The sequence below is a fragment of the Pseudophryne corroboree genome, chromosome 8 (assembly GCF_028390025.1).
Source record: "Pseudophryne corroboree isolate aPseCor3 chromosome 8, aPseCor3.hap2, whole genome shotgun sequence".
NCBI lineage: Eukaryota > Metazoa > Chordata > Amphibia > Anura > Myobatrachidae > Pseudophryne > Pseudophryne corroboree.
Window position 1 is genome coordinate 278,587,203 of NC_086451.1, and position 18,821 is coordinate 278,606,023.

An 18,821-nucleotide genomic window follows, 5' to 3' on the forward strand; every position below is an offset into this window, starting at 1 on the left:
ACAAAGACCGACAATACATAAGAAAGACAAAACAGACACTGGATTCTACAAAATTAACTACAAAACAAAGTCAAAAGAGAACACTGTAGACCATATAGCAGGAAAGCTTGGAGGAAAATAGGAAGTTGGCCTCAGAGTAAGCAGATTGCAATCAGGTGGAATCAGAAAGTGAAAACAGCTCGCTAATGAGTAAATGGTGGTCATGGTGAACTTTTTTATTTGACCAACTTTACAGAGCAAAACTTTTGTACTATTTGCCAATATTACACAGTCATTTGGTATTTTCATTTTTAGGTTCAATTATCCTTTAAAGATACAGTTTTAGGTTAAAAAATTGATTTGGCTTACGTAGAACTATGGCAGTTGGTATTGCATATTTTCTATGAATTCGCACTGTGTATGCCCAGTGTAAATTGTACATTTGCACCTGTGCAGATTGATGTGATTTTGCCACTTATGCCTGCCTGTACCTGGAGAGACACATCACTGTGGGATGAGGGAGCTCTAACATAGACCATGCAGAGATGTTTCCCTTCTTCACCATCCTTTTTGCACCAAATGGAGTGAAGTACATGTTGTAACTTAGAAGATCTACCATGGGTAGCATTTCTCTGACTTTCAAACCTGGATCTAAACTTAACATCTGTGTTGCATCATAGCTGCCCCCAAAGTAGCTTACAGCATACTGAAGTATTTTTTGCAATGGTATTAGTATAAAGTCACAGATGAAGCCCAACTCTGCATGGCAGGATATGTGGTGCTGTACACTTGGATTTTAGAATATTTTTCCCCAGGCTAGAGTCCAAGTTACACACTCCTGCTGTCTGCAATGCCAACGGTAGTGTCCAGTGTACTCATGTTTTGTACTTTCGTCACAACAGTAATGCTTCTATAATACAGATTTGGGAGGAAAAAAATCTGTGGGGTGGGATGTTTTGTATGGTTTAGTCATATATTGTATGTGATGTGCCAAATAGGGCTATTTGGTGTGATTTGTGAATTGGTTAGTGTAGACAAATCTGTAGAGTCAGGGCATGTTTAAGAAATTGGGAATAGATGCAAATCTGGAAAAAGATAGTTGTATTACTTGCAGGTAATCAGCACAAATATCAGTTGAAGTGGACTGCTTGTTAATGGCTGTTTGCAAACACTTTGCTGGCACTATGTGTTGCTTTCTTGATTGCTGTAGATTATGAATTTGACAGTACTTGTTTTTTTTAATACATACAACAATTGTAGGAGCTGTTACTGAAGTACTATAGAGAGGGTTTGTTAATTTAATTGTTTCAAATGGCTTCCAACATGAGCTTAAGTGGAATATAAGTGTTTGTGATTTGTATCTGATGCAATGCAAATGTATGTGCTACTGTTAAAAACCAGCTTTGCATGCAGGTATTAAGAAACTATTATTTCATGTGACTTTTTGCAATCATACATTATGCCGATTGTGTAGCCAACTCTGCCTTAGCAAAAAATGTACATTTTTTGAATATGTTGTTGTTTTGCCATATTTTTGCAGCATTTGCAATTCAACATTTTAAACAAATCCACATGTTGAATACTCTTTTAGGATGGTTCTTTATGACAGCTATATTGAACTTCATTTGTGACAAATATATTTTGTTAAATGGTGAGATTTATGTCATCAAATTATCAACCTGGTAAAAAGCTGGTATGTAATGTTATATAATTCATTTGTAAAATAGCTATAAAGTAACTATAAATGAAGCCACCATAAAATGTGATCAAAGTGCTTTAGGTTTTTCTTGTGATAAAAATTAATATCACCCAGTCATCCTGTCTGCTGGCTTGGAAACACATCATTAAAATCATTGCAATTAATATTTTCAAGACAAAGTGCGTGTTTGTTATTCTAATTAGAAGTTTATGGGTTTTCAGGGAATTCTAGGGTACTTACACTCATGTCTCTTTTTTAATTAATATTTTATAAATGAGGTATAAGCATCTTAAAAAAAAAATCAAAATGCAAATGCAAAGACAGAAAAGCTGTTTTTTTCCAGAAATGAAAAATGGGAGTAATAAAGTTTAAAACATAAATTGTATTTATTTGGTTTTAATAGAGCAGAATTCATATACAGTATAGTATCTCATTGCAAGATCTTTGTGATTATAAGCGATGGGCGGGTTTTGTTTTCTGAAAACCAAACCCACCCGAATTTGACATTTCATAGTCATTCTGAGCCTAGGCTCGGGTTTTCTTGCCAGGCTCGTATTTCAAAATGAGAGAATATGTAATCTTCCCAGCATCAAATCTTGTGTGTTTTGAATTCTGTAAAGGCCCCTCCCTCGGTGACTAGGGGTTTATTGTATTTGATGCACCATACAGTACATAAATTATTAAAACACATTGTTTATATTACCTGACATAGCAAATCACATGCATATAAATGGCAGCATTAATCATTTGTCAGATGTACTAAAAAGTATGTGCTTATAATAAAGTAGGTAAAATTCCCAACTAATTAACCTCTTAATTATGGTATGCCATACTAGTATGTATTAGTAATGTGGGTCATACATCAGACCAACTTTCCTCTAACATCCAACTGACCAACCATCCAACTTGTCTGTTCAACACACCAAACACTGCCTCACACACCTAACAAATTTTGTCATCAGACCAGCCAACCAGCCAACTTTTCCAGTAGAACAGCTAACATCTTTCCAACCTGTGATGTCACATTAGTAGGTTGACATTGCCTGCCTACTTCTGCATGTTTTGAATATATATATATATATATATATATATGTATACATACAGTATATATATATATATACATACAGTATCTAAATTTACAGGGCCGTTCTAAATTTGAACCGGTCAGCAATAATGCTTCCATCAAAACCTACACTAGGATGTTAGACAAAGATGTGTGTTATTCACCTCTTGCTAAGAGACCACAGTTTTGGAATCTTTCCAGAGAGGAACGCACTGCGTTGGCTAATTTGCGGAAATATGATGACATCATATTTCAGCAAGCAGACAAGGGAGGGGCGTTAGTTGTGTTGAATCTCAGAGATTACAAGTGTGAAGTTGAGCGTCAGCTCAAAGACACCAGTACATATCGTTTGTTAGATAATGATCCCATGTATGTATTCAAGAGTGAACTTGAAAGCCTGTTGGAAGAAGCTTGCACACAGGGTTGGATTTCGAGTGAGGTTAAGAGTGCATTGATGGTTCAACATCCCATCAAACCTCTACTGTACATGATCCCTAAGATTCATAAAAAATTACAAAAAACCCCAGGGTGGCCCATCATTGCTGCCAGGGGCTCTTTATATCAGCCAATAGCCACATATCTGGATGCATTGTTACAACCATGTGTGCAAGCGAAACCTACCTATTTGAAAGATACCAACATGCTGTTATTATCTTTGCAATCTTTAATTGCATTACCTGAGTCTTGTTTTTTATGCTCCATCGATGTAAGTAGCCTGTATACCTGCATACCTGCATCCCACATGGTTCAGGATTACAGGCTACACCGGACCTAATTACTGATAATCCTCTGTTTAAGGAGCCACCTGTTGATTTTTTCATGAGACTTTTGGAGCTTGTGTTGACAAGAAATTTTTTCTTGTATGACAGTAAAACGTATTTGCAGATGACTGGCTGTGTGATGGGGTCCAATGTGGCCCCATCATATGCCAATACGTTTATGTTCCTGATTGAACGTGAGTTGTTTTTCTCAAACACTAACATTAGTGATAATATCTTAGCGTTTTACAGATATATTGATGATTTGCTGATTATATGGGGAGGTACGGTGGAGGCATTTACATCGCTCATGGTAACCCATAATGCCAGCGACAGTCCAGTGAAATTTACCTACACACTTGATATGAATAAGGTCAACTTTCTGGATGTAGCTTTGACCAAACATGAAGGTAAACTCTGTCCAGCTTTGTATTCCAAACCCACGGACAGGAATAATTTACTACTAGCCACCAGTGCCCATCCTGAGCCTCTTAAACATGCCCTTCCGTATTCACAGTTTTTGAGGGCATTACGTATATCTACGAATAGGGAAATGGGTGAAAAGCAATTAGATATCATGTTTCTGAAATTTCAACAGAGAGGGTATAGAGTAGAAGAAAGGCCAAAGCTAAGGCGATGGCGGTTCCATCTGAAGATCTATTAGCATTAAAGAAGAAGGATAATTGTTCCAATCGCCATGTGTGGACCAATAGATACACACATATGAGCCAGTTCATCAACAAAAGAGCAAAAGCTCTATGGCCGTTAATACAGACGGATAGAAATCTTCCGGCACTGCAGCTGAAATCGCTAATGATCAGTTATAAGAGAGGGAAGAACCTTAGAGATTATCTTGTACGTAATGATGTATCAGGTATGGGCAAACCTGATAGTCGCAATTTCTTGGGTAAACCGAGGAATGACTGCTATAAGTGCCCAAATTGCACCACATGTGGGTTTCTTCAGATGGGACCCAGTTTTCACCATCCTTTCACGGGTCAGAAATTCGATATTCGTTATAGGTTAACTTGTACTAGTCGCTTTGTTATTTATGCCATTACTTGCCCTTGTGCAAAGGTGTACATAGGTAAGACAGAGGTTACATTTCGTGAGCGCATGGCACAACATTGCGCGGCCATACGGGCAGCATTGAATACTGGGACTAGCATCCAGCCAGTTGCACGCCATTTCGCAGAGACGAGACATGACCTCTCTACTTTGAGGTATCGTATCATTGATCATGTGCCACCCCTAATTAGTGGTGGCAATAGATCTGTAAGATTATTACAGCGAGAAAGTGAGTGGATTTTGCGTCTTGATACTCTAGTCCCCCGGGAGTTAAACGAGCACTTGGGTTTAAATGTCTTTAATTGAATGAGATCTAGCAGTGCTGTCTATTGAGCTCATATTAAATTGATTACACTGATGTTCCAACTGTCATTCACTATGTTACACTATTTAAGCAAAATTGGTATTCCATCTGATGGGGTGCCTTATTAGTTTATGACCTGTATTAGTGGTCACACATTTAGAATATATTGGTATATTGAACTTATGCCAGATCATGTATGCTGTTTGTTTTTAAGTTCAATGTAATATTGTAACAAGTATTTGTCTTGTATTGTTTTAGTACACACCTGTGGTGATTGGTCAGTTACTATGGCAACCGTACTGCAATCCGATCCGGTCTATTTGGTGACCAGGAAACGGAAGTGGGCGGAGCTTGCTGGCATGGTGATGGGAGCACTTAAATTCGGGTATGCGTTTGTCATTTTGTATAAGGCTTGATAAAAGGCGCTACACAGCGCTGAAAAGTTGCCCACAGACAGCCGACTTGCATGTCTATTTATTATTTTAAAATTACCCTTTAAACTACTTCTAGGCAGCAAGACCAGGTAAGTATGAAATCAATTATTAAAGCAAAACAGCATATTCACAGTATATACCGATATACTACCCAATGGTGGGGATGCATTACAGCGGCACAGATCTTGCTGCTGTAACACTTCCTGCTTTGCCTCATTGCTGAGAATGAACATCAACAAGATTTATGAACATCTTGGCTGCTTAAAACAGGGGGGTGAAAACTCCCAACTCCAGGGATACCTGCCCGAGACCACAGTGCATCAGCTTAGTGTGATGTGCTGTGTCACTCCGCATCTCACGCTCGAGATCTCACATGCAGCCCGGAGCCAGTACCTGCCACATTCAGGGACAGCACTGCTGTGGAGATAGGGCATCGACACCTGCAGCTTTAAAAATCTATAACTTCAGGTGTCGGAACAGTCAGTGCCACTGACCATTCTTACATTGCCCTGCATATCGGCATGCTATCTAAAAGATAGCAGCACCAATTATCACAGGGGTACAAAGGTACCCTGTCATTGGGCACACACAGCCAGTGTCATACATGGAAGAGAAGCGATATTACACATAACCCTCATTGTTACTACCTACTCGTCATCAAGTGAAAATGTATTATGTCTAATTGGGACATGCTCGTTATGTCCAGACATCCTGATACATGATATAGGGGGTCATTCAGACCTGATTGCACGCTGCTGTTTTTTGCAGCGGTGCAATCAGGTCTGAAGTGCGCCTGCGCATGGGTCACAATGCGCAGGAGCTTCAATCCCTGGCGACGGCCGGCACCAGGGAGCAACAGATCTAATGAAGAAAGCGATCGCACCAGCGATCGCTAGAAGATTGACAGGAAGAGGCCATTCGGGGGCGTCAACTGACCGTTTTCAGGGAATGTCCATGCGAACGCAGGTTTGCCCGGCCATTTCCATGGAGGGAACCTGACATCAGCTCCGTCCTGGTTCATCACAGCGGGTGAGTAAGTCCTTTTGTTTGTGCAGCTCTCTGCACAAGCGTTTGCAGCCCTGCACAGCGAATCCCGACACTCTGGGGACAGCGATTACCTGGTCGCAGCAGCGGGAAAAAAAGCCTGCATGCGACCAAGTCTGAATTAGGCCCATAGACCAAAGAAGTTCACACTTTAATCTTTCTTCATACAGTTTGTGTGAACTGGGGACCCTTGTTAATTCCAAATATATTTATTGGGGATTTTGGTGACTCTATACCTGGGTTACTATTCACAGATATGAATGGTTTATCATTACTAGCAAACACGAGGTGTGTTGTGTGTTATGTTCAAAGTACTTGGAACCCAAGAGATTGGGTGGCAATAGAAAAGTTCTGAGTGCAGATACGTGAAGCTGCAGTAGAACTGAGATACACAGCTACCCCTAATAAAAATCCCTGACTCCATTGTCCTTCCCAGTGGTCGATTAACGCCTGCAAGACTATGGTTTTTTGTGCCCATGGCAGCTACGTTTGAATGGGTGAATTAGGTCCGCCCAGACTTTGATGCACCCCCGGTCTTAATAGGTGACAAGGCGTTAACCAAGACAGAGAGAACAAGGGGAAAACTAACTAAGACAGACACGACAATTAAGGAGAAGACTACAGAAAATTGATAACTAATTTATGTGTGGCACGGCCACCAAGAAAAACAGCAAACCATAGTAACGTTGCCCAAGTGCCGAATACGAACCCGTTGTACTACGGCAAGGAAAACAGTTGCGGAAACCTCCACAGAAAGAAAAACAATGACAAGAGAATAAGGAGAATGCAGCTTCAGCCGTAAGGTGTGGCAGAGTCGCTACCCACGACACCGGGAAAAGGTGCACGCAGGAAGCAACCAGGATCCCAAGGCTCAAGATTCAAGATCACACGACTGGAAAGCAGGAATTGATCCCCCAGGACCAGACTCAGGAAAACAGGACACAGGATGCTGGAACATACAGGATGTAAGCAGGAACACTCCAGAGGCATGTACAGGCTCCACAGAAAGCTATCATCAGCGAGGCTGCACCGTCCTAGCTCCCATAAAAAGGTCCTACTGCCCAATCATGGGAGAGCCAGTTAGGGCAGCCCCCCGAACCCTAATAGCCCCAGCTGTAGCGTGGCGCACTGAGCGCGGCATCCTGGCTGCTTAGCATCAGCCAGGACCGAAGAGCAGGGCAGCCGCCTGGTGTCCCCAGTTGCTAGGCAACCATTTGGAGATGGACGTTCAGTTGCAGAAGTGATGCGCTGGCCCCGCTGCCTAGCAACGGCTGGGAGCCGGCGCGTCCCACTGCACCCACAACCACTAACATTGTGTGTGACAATGTTATGGGCCCCATATTACATATTATATGGGCCCCATATTACAAAAAAGATATCGGGGAACTAGAAAGAGTTCAAAGGCGAGCTACTAAATTGATTAAAGGGTTAGATTTGCTGGAATACGAGGATAGGCTTACTAGATTAAATATGTATACACTAGAAAAGAGGAGAATAAGAGGAGACATTATTAATATCTTCAAATATATAAAGGGTCATTACAAGGAGTTAGCAGTGGATTTGTTTATTAAAAGAACTCTGTATAGGACGCACAGGCACTCACTGAGGCTAGAAGAGAGAAAATTCCATACACAATGTAGGAAAGGGTTCTTCACCGTAAGGCCAATAAAGATTTGGAACTCACTGCCGGAGAAGATAATAATGGCAGACTCTGTAAATGCATCTAAAAATGGATTGGACAAATTTCTAACAGGAAAACATATCCATGGCTTTAGCATATAGCATATTGACATTAATAATAATTATAATAATAATTTTATTTATATAGCGCTCTTTCTCCAATAGGACTCAAGGCGCTTAACAGATACATAGCATAATATAGTACAGAAGATAATGAAGTACATTTTCATAAAATACAGACGCATGAAGATACTAAAAGGGACATTATGGAAATGCTTGAGTAAACAGGAAAGTCTTGAGTCTACTTTTGAAGGATTCTATAGTTGGGGCCTCTCGCACTGTGCGGGGAAGTGAGTTCCATAGAGTCGGAGCCGCATGACTAAAAGCTCGACCCCCAGGTGAATTACAGTAGATTCTAGGTACTGCTAAAAGTCCTTCATCTACAGATCGCAGTAATCGAGTGGGGCAGTATGGGGTCAGAAGCTGTTTCAGGTACCTTGGGCCCTGGTCACGTAATATTTTGAAACTCAGTAAGCCAATCTTGAAGATGATTTGCCATCTTACAGGCAGCCAGTGAAGGGAGTAGAGGATGGGTGTTATGTGGCTAGAACGGGGCTTGTTGGTTAACAGCCTGGCAGCTGTAAGCGTTGCAATTCTTTTGCTGGGAGACCAAGGTAGAGGGCATTACAGTAGTCTAATCGAGATGATACAAATGCATGTATGACTTTTGGTATATCATCTGAGGGAATTAAGTGCTTGATTCTGGCTATGTTCCTCAGGTGAAAGAATGAGGATTTGATTGTGGCTGATATCTGATGTTTAAGTGTCAAGCCACCATCCAGGACAACGCCAAGATTCCGCACACGATCACTGGTCTGTAATTCTGAATCCCAGAGTGTAAGTCCAGTTGGTTGGCTTTGCTGCAGTCTTGTCCTTTGATGTTGCGGTCGTATCATAAGGACCTCTGTTTTATCCGGGTTCAGTCGCAGCCAACTGGCGCTCATCCACTCCTGTAGCTCAGCTAGACAGCCATTTAGGGTTGCTATTGTGTAATCAGTGCCCGAAGCAAAGGACAAGTACAGTTGTGTATCATCTGCATAGCAGTGGTAGACCAGGCCATGGCGCCTGATTATTTCGCCCAATGGGAGCATGTATACTGCAAACAGCATGGGGGATAGTATAGAACCTTGTGGGACACCACATGGCAATGGCACTGGTGGTGATGAGTATAATCCAGACGATACTCTCTGTGACCTGCCTGTGAGAAATGATTTGAACCAGCTTAGGACTGTGCCATCCAGACCACAGAAATGTATCAGTAGCTCAATCAGAAGCCCATGGTCCACGGTATCAAATGCTGCAGAGAGATCCAGAAGGATTCATATTGAACAGTCACCTCTGACTCTTGCCATCAGAAGATCGTTTAACACACACACCAGGGCTGTTTTAGTGCTATGTCTCCTCCTGAATCCTGATTGAAATAGATCATAAATATCATGGGTTGTCAGGTGGGTTTCCAGTTGATCTGCAACCACTTTCTCAATAACCTTTCCTAGGAAAGGAAGGTTTGATACCGGTCTGTAGTTGGTCATGCAGTGGGATCTAAATTAGGTTTTTTAAGAAGCGGTCTAACAATTGCTTCCTTTAGGGGTCCAGGAAAAATGCCTGTCTGCAAAGAGCATTGAACAATTTTTGCAAAGACAGGACCAATTATATCCATACAACCTATTAGAAGCCTGGTTGAGGCCGGGTCCAGATCACAGGTGGTGGGACGCAAAATCCGAGCAATTTCAGCAATGTCCTCTACATCCACTGGGTCAAAGCTGGTCCATGAAGGCAGGTAGCTTATATTGGCAGGCTTTGTAGTTTGGCACTCCTTTGATGGCACTGTGGATATTCCAGCCCGGATGGTGGATATTTTATCTGCAAAGAAGTTTGCAAACTCGTTGCATCTTGCCTGGGAGAGGGTTTCATCAGTCTGCAGGCATGCTGGCTTGCAAAGCATCTCCACTGTGCGGAAAAGTTAAGCTGGCCTATTGTTTGCTACTGTGATCTCATTTGACAGGAACTGTGATTTCTTACGAGTGATTGTCGATTGATATTCTTCGTTATGCTTTATTCGTTTTATTTTGTCATCCACTAGATTAGTCTTCCTCCATCGTCTTTCCAGTCTACGCCCCCTTTTCTTGAGCTCACTAACACTGTTGTCGAACCATGGAGCTTGACGTTGTGGTTTACGAGGTCTTATACGCACAGGGGCGATAATATCAATTGCAGCCATAACATCAGTATTATAATAATGGACTAGGGAACAGGGATCTTCACAGGCACCCAGTATAGCAGAGAGATCCAGATTTGCTGCAAGAGCCTGGGGAGTCATACCCCTCCTTGGATGATACCTGGTCAACTCCACGGGCAGAGATCTTATTTGAGGGGTTGCAACTGAGAACCAAAGGGAGTAGTGGTCTGACCAGATGACTGGGTTTATTTTTAGGTCAGTGACTTCTAATCCAATCTGAAAGACAAGATCAAGAGTTTGACCACTTTTATGTGTGGCAGAAGGGATGACCTGTGTGAAGCCCAGACCATTCATTGTGCACAGGAGGTCTTGGCCAAGGCGTGAGAGCTCATCATCCACCCATGCATTGAAATCCCAGAGGATGAGCCATCTTTGATGTTCCAGAACCAGGCAAGCAACAGTGTCTGCAATTTCTTGTAGAAATATCTTTCCATCTCCAGGTGGCCGGTAAATGAGAAGTACTCTGAAACCTAATCCTGTCGAACTCCGGGCAGCAATGCACTCGAGAGCGAGTAATTTCAATAGGGTGGACCCTAAGTTTAAGTTCTTTTTTGAAGCAGATAGCCACCCCGCCACCCCTGCTGTCCAGTCTTGTGTTATGGATGACAGAGTAGTTTGTTGGTACTGCAGCTTCCAATATAGGTGCTGAATTTTCATCTAGCCAGGTCTCTGTAATACAGGCTAGATCTGCAGATTCAATAAGGTCAGCAATTGTTGCAGTCTTGTTTCTTATAGATCTGGCATTACAAAGGACTGACCTGATTGGGCATACCAGAGGGCCTTCAGTTTTCTTTATGTTAAGTGCAGGAGCCCTGGGTATGGGGGTCACAAAGCGAGAATTGACAGCTCTGTTCTTCCAAGCACAGGACCGTCTTTTGGGTATCACTTCTATTTGATTGTTCTTTGAATATGGGGGTGAGCAGGTGGGCAAAGGACTTAGGTGGGAAATAAATTTCCGGCCTGCTCGCTTCCCACGAATGCGCCTGTGTTTTCTTTTTAAAATGCCAAGGGATTGGAGAATAGAAGCCTGTGGTGGTGTGATAGGAACTGCAGAACGTGGTGGGCGGAGTGAAAGAATGAAGCTGGAGGAATATGTATACATTTGGTCATCAATGACAGATTACTATAAGTATGAGCTGCATATGATGATGAGAGGGAGAGAAAGCAGTGTTTTTTTTTTTTTTTCCTTTCTGTGTTTTGTTTTCCCCCAATTCGGTATGTGATCCAAAATTATAATGGGTTTATGTACAAAGTTATTCCTATAACCTATTGGGTATATTTGAAGCAAGTGATAAATAAAACAACTGCTGATTTAGTCAATTATCCTAGGATAGGCAGTCTTTTGGAAAGTTGTTAGAAGCCAATTCCTACTGTGTAGGTTGAAAAGTCTCAGTGTGAGAGGCCTTTGAAGTAGATTTCTTGTGGGGGTAGTGATAACGTGTCCTGGGAAATGGATCCTGAATTGAAACAGTAAGCCTTCATCAATTCAGAGCCTGAATATACTGATATTAGTTGATTAATGCAATAAGTCAGTTATTTGTTACTCAGAGAACAGAGGTGGATGATGTCTAAGTGAGGGGCTGGATGTAGCCAAAGATAGGTTGTAATCCACAGTACTTTATCTGGGTAATGTCCAATGCAGAGGACAGCAGCTGCTAAACTGAAGGACTTTTCAGTGGAGGTATGCAGAGGGTTCAATCCAGGATTCAATCCAGTGTGTATCTCAGCACAGGAATGCAATCCGTTGGTTTTGATGAGATGTCCGCGTAGAGTAATACAAGTTAAAGGTAAGTCCTTGGATATTTATGATGATTTATAGGTCAGTTGTGGTGAATTTAAGCTGTTTTATGGAGATGATCAGGAGCATGCAAAAGGTGAGGCGCCAGTATCACATTAAAATGATCTCGGAGTGGTAGGAATCATCGCTGTCAATCGGTACTAAACCATTATTTCAGCAGGCACATTATAATATGAACAGATTAACGGAGAATACAGGTTGAACCCAATGGGTATTTGACCTCTTTTCAACCTCACTGACTATGTAAACTATGGGGGTTATTCCGACCCGTTCGCACACATCGGTTTATCGCTGTGGTGCGAACGGATCCAGAATGCGCATGCGGGTTATGTCGCATCCTACGAAGGAAGCGGTCGCAGAGCTGACCGCAAAGAAGATTAACAGAAAGAAGGCGTACCTGGGCGGATCCGGACTGTTGGAGACTGTTTTCGGGGAGTGGAGAAGAAAACGCAGGCGTGTCCAGGAGAACCGAGAGCGGATGTCTGACGTCAAAGCCGGCTCCAGCATTGCAGAGATCGTCGCACAGGGTAAGTAGGTATAGGGCTGGTCTACGTCTGCTTGAATTTTTTTTAGCTTAGCAGGGCTGCACAAGCGATTGCAGCCCTGCTAAGCTAACATACACTCCCCCATAGGCGTGTACTAGTTGATTGCAGCAGCAGCAAAAAGTTGCTGGCTGCGATCAACTCGGAATGACCACCTATGTACAGTACTTGAAATGGAGAAGACCATCTGTTCAATCATGTATAGTCCCCTTTAAGACTCATTATTCTCTTTAAAATACATGTTTTTTCAAAGTGATAGTTTTGGATACACTGCATCCATAGTCAGAAAAACGATACTCACCTCCAGTGACACACATGCACAGCGCAGACCCCTCCAGTGACACATACAGCACAGACCCTTCCAATGACACAAACACACACACACACACACCACAGACCCTTTCAGTGACATAAACACACACACATATAACACAGACACCTTCAGTGACACACACAGTGCAGAACCCTCCAGGGACACATACAGTGGCGGAACTAGTGGCAGTACAGCCAGTGCAGTTCACCAGAGCCCCACTGCAATAAAGGGGCCCACATTCAAAGGCACTACATTGAGTCAGGCTTACTCATTACATGCCGCCCGCTAGCCCTTGGCGAGCCCCCAGTCCCGGCAACAGAATGAGCTTGTGAGTTGAGCTCAACTGCTGTGTTGTTGGGGTCCAGTCAGAAGGGGAGGACGAGAGGGAGGAGAGGAAGTCCTCCCCTCTCATTCTTGGCCCAGGTCTTCTTTTTTGCTACTGGTGCCAGTGGAGTGGGGATCAGCATCATGTGACCATGCGGCTAAACTGTAGTGTAGCTGAGGGCATGCAGCAGCATTCCTTATGTGGTGGTTAAGCAGGTGTGTGTTTATTTTATTTTACATTTTTCTAATTTCACCTTTATTCCTGCAAACCCTGAATCGTGGACCTTGGAGAGGTGGAGCAGTCATAAAGGGGACCGACTTTTGGTAGGCAGTGGGTGAGGTGTATTATGGTAAGCTTGTCTCTGTGTGTACAGAAAAAGTCCCCAGAGGGAGTTGTGCAGTGACATATAAGTTACAGCACAACATATAGTGACCCCACTAGGGCAGGTAGGCACAAGGCAATGTGCTCTTACCCAGGGTCCATGTGCTGCTGCTGGATGCATGGTGCATAGTGTGGGCATCTGTCTCCATGGGTCTTTTGTTTCCTCTTGCAAGGGAATTGTTCTTTCTTTACGTTCTTATTGAGACGCTTCTTAAGTTCTTGTGGAGGTTGGGTATAATTGGGCGACAGTTATCATGTTGACATTTGATATGTCAACATGAAGGACTGTTGATAAACAGTCCCTGGTGGTCTTGCGGTGTCTTACCTTGTACCAGCAACATCAACTGCTTCTTCTGGGTCTCATCCCTAACTCTCCCCCAAGTGCATTCTCTTAACCCCCTCTCACTCAAACCTAACCCTAACCAACCAACTAGTGCTTAAAACTCAATCTCTTTGCAGCCTAACCCTAAACCTATCATTATTGCCTACTATATTGGCATAACGTGTATAAGGAGCACTACTGTGTGGCATAACTTGTATAAGGAGCACTACTGTGTGGTGTAACATGTACAAGGAGTACTACTTTGTGGCATAACATGTACTGTACAAGGAGCACTACTGTGTGGCATACAGTAGCAGGTGTAAGGAGCACTACAGTGTGGCGTAACATGTGTAAGGAGCACAACATGTTTGGTGTAATGTAATAAGGTAATTCAGTGTAATATAATAAGGTTGCACTAGTACATTGCATAAATTGTTGTGGGGGTACTATTGTGTGTCCACACCCCTTCTCAATTAGTCATGTCCCATTATTTTGCACATTGTTCCTATCTGAAATATGGTGTGGTGGTAATGAATATTGTTGCACCTGGGTCCACCACTGTCTAGCTCTGCCATTGACACACACACACACACACTGCACAAACCCCTTCAGTGACATACACACACAGCACTCTCCCCCCCCAGTGACAAACAAACATACAGCATGAACCCACCCCCCAGTCACACACACACATACAGGGCAGACACACAAACCCCACCAAGGGCAAACACACACACACACACATGTGATAAAAGTTGGGAGATAGTGACAGACACATAACTGGCATCAGAGTCTATGAATAAGGGAAAATCCCAGGCACTGGACACAGAGCAGGAGCTGCCGGCCATACACACTACTCATTATGATGGCCAGTCCCCAGGCTGCATGTCCTCCTCAGCACCTGCATGACTTTCACCAGTTCAGCCATCTCTCATCCCTCCTTCTTCATTTCGGATGTACAGCCCTGCTCTCACACAGACACCTTCAACACACTCCTAGTTGGGATGAATCATGACAGGGACCCATTGAGTGCACAGTAGCCCTGGTGAATCAGCCACCTACAGTTTGGACAGAGCTTGGTGCTCTGGGTCTATCTGCTGTGCTTCGCTGGACCTCAAAACCCCTGTGCAGAGCCCCCGGTCTGTGGCTGCTGAGAGAGTGCAGTATATGTGCCGGGTGGTAGCATCTAGTTTCCCTTCATGGAAAGGACCTTTTCCATAATCCACTGGGTTCACATCACAAGCTATTTGGAATAGCAACCTGTGATGAGCTAAGCAAGCATGTGAGGGTACAATGGTGCATAAACAAAACTAAATACCCTAAAACAAATGGATACTGGATAAAACATTAACATGCTGTAAACAAAGGCATTACAGAACTTCCGCCCTCTTCTGCTACCACTTTCTGATCCTTGCCACAAAGGGAAAATAGACAAAACCGTGCCGGTGCTACCACTGGAGAGGGCAGAGGAAGCTGAGAGCATGCTGGCCACACAGACTCCCAGGGCTCTGGGCATAAGGTTCCACTGCCTCCAAGGCCACCACGGATTAACTGTGCCCCCCCCCATCCCCAGTGCCAGCTGTTGGATGATAGCACCAGGTGTGGACAGCAGCCGCTGTCATGCACTCACCAGATGAGCCTGGAATGTTACACAGGGATGCACTGGGAGTGGTAGTATAGAACATTATAGTTGTTACTGTGGGTGATGATTGCCGCCAGGTGCGATGAAGTGGGGTGCAGGCAGGGGACACTGTGACTGAAGGTGCTGCTGCGAGAGGATAGGGATGGGTTGATGGGCATGCTGCTGGGGTGATCCTCTCCTCTCACTCTGCCGCTGACAGGGATCCAGATGGTGAAGAAGTAGGTGGACACTGCTGGCCAGTGTTCGCCTAGTTATCGCTCAGTTGGGGGGAATGTTCCGTCAACTCTAGAATGATTACAGCACAATCAGAAAAAATCAAACATGTTTGAGTTTCTCAACTAATTGAACCAACTGTTTATTGCCGTTTTTCACCACGTGGGAGCAAACGGATGATTATTGTTTGCTCACACACACTGCCCGATTATCATTCCAACAAGCCAACTAGTTGGCTGGTTGGAATGAAACCGTCCTGATGTATGGCCAGCTTAAGAGTCTGTCTAATAATGGGATAGTGACATGTTATGTCAGCAAGTCTGTAGTGTTGCTCACTGTACCATGTGTTACCCTATTATCTATAAGGAATTATCAAATGACAGGTCAGTCCCAGAAAAGGATAAAAACAAAGGAAATTGTACAAGACAGAAGTCTAAAAGTAACAGAACTAATTTAAAGACACTGTTTCATGGAGTTGGGTATGTGTGACCAGTGGTCAGGAGACCGCCGGTTAGCAAACTGTTGCTGTTATCCCGTCAGCGGAATGCCGGCGGGAGCGGGGGTGAGCGGAACAAGCCCCTTGCAGGCTCGCTGCATACGCCACGCTGCAGGCTCAGTGGTGACCTGCGGTCACCACAGATTCTATTCCCACCCTATGGATTTTTGTGGACACCGCTGGTCACATAACCGCATCCTTTTTCATGGAGCCAACCACAGAAACTGAGATTGGCATTTATATAGGACTGAAGTCAGAGGTGTAGCTAGGCACCATTGTGCCCGGAGGAAGGGTATGTTTTTGCGCCCTCCTCCCCTGCACTGAATTGGGGGCTAAGCCAACATGTGGTGTTGAAAAGAAACAATATTTAAAAATCCTAAATTGGTAACAGGGCCGGTTCTAGACCTTGTGGAGCTGAGGGTGAAAGTTTCCTTTGGGTGCTCCCAAATAGGACCAGTGTGTGCCAAAGGCTTGCAACAACAATATAGAGGCAGTACGGAATATATAATAGTTAGCATTACTGCCTCACAGCGCAGAGGTCATTCCCACCATGGCCTAACTGTGTGGAGTTTATATATTCTCCCCCTGCTTGCGTAGGATTCCTCTGGGTACTCCGGTTTCCTCCCACAATACAAAAATATACTGGGAGGTTAATTGGCTCCCAATTGTGTGTGTGTGGGGTAAGGAATATACACTGTAACCTCCCATGGGGCAGGGACTGATGTGAATTGCAAAATATTCTCTGTAAAACACTGCGGAATATGTGTGCACTATTTAAATAACTGGTAATAATAAATAAATAATAGCTTCATAGGGAAGGTGCGTGGCCACAGAAAAGTACCAATTCACTTTACACCACACAGTAGTGTCCATTATTCACATTACACCACACAGTAGCACCCTTTATACATGTTATGCCACACATTAGAGCCCCTTATACACATTATAGTATGGTTGAGCCCCTTATACACATTACACCATGGTAGAGCCGCAATGGAAGTAGCTATATTTAACTATTTACTTGTTTAATTGAAATAAATTAAAAACAATATCTATGCCCCGACTGACCTCACCTCACAACCCCCCTATTCCTCAATGAAAATAAAGCCCCAAATGTGACACCCCCCCAGATTTGATAATCTCTCAATGCCTCAATAAAAATAATACCCTAGAAATGCCATCCTAGACACGATAATCCCACAAGGCTTCAATGAAAATAATGTCCCAGAATTGCACCGCAACATCCTGAGGAGCAAAGAGAGGTGCTGCAACAGACTGCAAGACAGTGATGTGCTGCAGCTTCCAATGCAGAGAAAAGTGCAGCAGCAGCTGGGTCAGAGAGAGGTGTTGCAAATACAGGTGCTGCAGCAGAAACTGGTGCAGAGAGAAGTGCTGCAGCATCAATGTAGAGTGAAATGTTGCAGTAGCCAGGGCAGAGAAAGCTGCAACAGCATCTGAAGTAGAGACATGTGCTGCAGCTTCCAGGAATGAGAGAGGTGCTGCAGCAACGAGGGGGCAGAGAGTGGTGCTGCAGGAAAGAAGTAACAATGCTATACAGCTACAAGCAGTGAGACATATAAAAAGGGCATGCAGAGCTCCGGCATGTGACGGTTATCAGTGTCTCCTGCTTCCGCCCATGGCCTGCCGTGTTCCCTACCTAGTCACAGAGTTCTTGTCAGTGTGCGACACCTCTGCTTCTCCTCCTGCTGCTTTGTGGCTGCCAGTATAGTGGCCCACGGGAAAGGGGGGTTGGCGGGTGGCAGTGCACCCTCTAACTTTTTCAGCACCCGGAGCTCGTGCTCCACGGGAGCCACCCTTGCTACACCCCTGACTGAAGTTAATGTTCTGTAGTGGGCACCAGGTGTTCACATGTCATTGTCAGGAGCTAATCTTACATTACTTATAGGTCCAAGTCCAGAGCCTGTGACTCACTGTGTAGAGGATGCAATGTTGCAAATCAAAGTTTGCAGTTTGTTTATTTTTAGCACAATAATTTAATAAAATCACCTGCTTGCTAACAGCAAAGCCCTTATTGCATATACTGCCCACACAGCAGGAACAGTAATGGACTTCACATACACGTGACCTGACAGTACTATTATGGTAACTACTGTCATGGAGTAAGTAATGGGGTAATTTCTGTGATTTACATCATGTGCATACCCCATCCCCTTGGTTTTGCAGCAGTGCTACTCAAAATCCCACCCAATGTATATTAAGGTGCATTCTTCCTCATAGCACTCAAAAGCAGCATCCACTAAGTAAAAGTGTGTTTTGATGTGTTTTTGAATTTTCAACCAGTTTTGTGTTTACGAGTCTTGGAGGTGTTTGCTATAGCAGTAGCAACTCCCAATTTGAGGAATATTGTATGCATGATCTCTCACCATGGAGCTTCTACAACATTGTAGTCCTTTCATGCAGTGTGAATGGTCATGACTAGCCATTAACTCACCTGCAAATG